The 1479-nt window shown below is 48.0% G+C and overlaps 1 pseudogene; it reads right to left on the bottom strand.

Moving 5' to 3' along the window:
* Positions 1–592: 592 nt before the first annotated feature.
* LOC143999203 (5S ribosomal RNA) lies at positions 593–711 on the bottom strand (annotated as a pseudogene).
* Between the last annotated feature and the right edge of the window lie 768 nt (positions 712–1479).

Below are 1479 nucleotides of genomic sequence, written 5' to 3' on the forward strand. Positions count from 1 at the left end.
TGAAGAAATCCATAATATAATTTATACAGGATTAACTTCCCTTACCTGTCCTCGCCGCAGGAATTGCTGAAAACAGACAGATTCCAGCCTTCACCCATCACGACGGGCAGAGTTGTGCCAACCTTCAGGTTTTTTTTGGGGTTCCTTCTCAGAAGAACCTCCTACCTGGACCTTGTAAAAGACTCTGCCAGAAACTTTCGTGCCACTATGTAAATAGTACAGTAAGTCTGGTTTTCCCAGAGCCCAGTCTTCCAATAGGAGAGGACTTACAGGCAAAACCTCGTTTCTTCAGATGATGAGGCCCGGGTACCATATCATCTTGGGAGTCAAAATATCGGCCCGAGATATGGATCCGGTTTGTTGTAGCCCTTAGGCCCCCGCAGGGACCTGCACAGAACTTTCTTCATAGCACATGTTTTATGTGACAAACCACCACTGGCAAAGGGAAAAATTAGGTGCCTCCCATATGGGAGGGGTTATATAGGGAAGGAATTCTCCTTAATTGGGGATTAACCAGTGTCCCATCACCAGAGGTGCCTATATAACTCATTATGTAATGATCCTGTGTCCCGTGATGTATGATCAAGAAATAAGCATACGGCACCTGGTATTCCCAGTCGGTCTTCCATCCAGTTACTAATCAGGCCCGACAATGCTTAACCTCCGAGATCAGACAAGATCGGGCACTTTCAAGGGGATGGGGCCATAGGCGATCTCTTTGGGCACTCTCAACCATCTTGACAAACGCCAACATGGTGATCTTGGGAAACAAGCTAAAAAAACCAAGTCAATGCCAACATTGGAGGCTAAGCAGGGTTGGGCAATCAGTTTACTTGCCTGAAATAGGCATCTCAGAGCTGCCATCTGGCTGCTTCCCGGGTTTCCAACTCCTTCAACTAATCCCAGGAGACAATACTTCGCCTCCATCCTGGTGGAGGTTCCAAACACCCGATCAATGGTTCCTGTCACCTCCGTCCAGTAGCAGATCAACTTCGGGCATCTCCAAAACATGTGCATCATGTCTCCCCCCATGTTCCCGCACCGGGGGCAACTTGCGTCCGGCCATTCGGCAAATTGAAAAAGTTTACGAGGAGCATAATAAGTTCTATATAATAAGAACAGATGTGACATCCTCTGAGAGGAGAGCCACAATTGACCACAAGGCAGTATTCCTGTGGCCAATTATAGCTCAAGGGGGTTTAGTACACACCCCACACTATATAAGGCAGCCAGCGCGGCGGCCTTGTATAGTGTGTTGCGGCGGTCAGGGAAAGAGGACGATAGGCAGGGACAGTGTCTTTACTGCTTGGGAACCTAGCACTGTTACAGTGGGTGTTATGTGCCTCCTGCACAGTACACACCTGAAGCTACCCTTTATTACTGGTGTTCAATTTTTGCAATACAGGCATCTGCAGTGCAGAAGTTAGAGTGGGTGTTGTGTGCCTCCTGCACAGTATACACCTGAAGATACCCCTTATT

This window comes from Lithobates pipiens, unplaced genomic scaffold (genome assembly GCF_037356315.1).
Source record: "Lithobates pipiens isolate NorthernLeopardFrog02 unplaced genomic scaffold, aLitPip1_a1.2 Scaffold_19, whole genome shotgun sequence".
Lineage (NCBI taxonomy): Eukaryota > Metazoa > Chordata > Amphibia > Anura > Ranidae > Lithobates > Lithobates pipiens.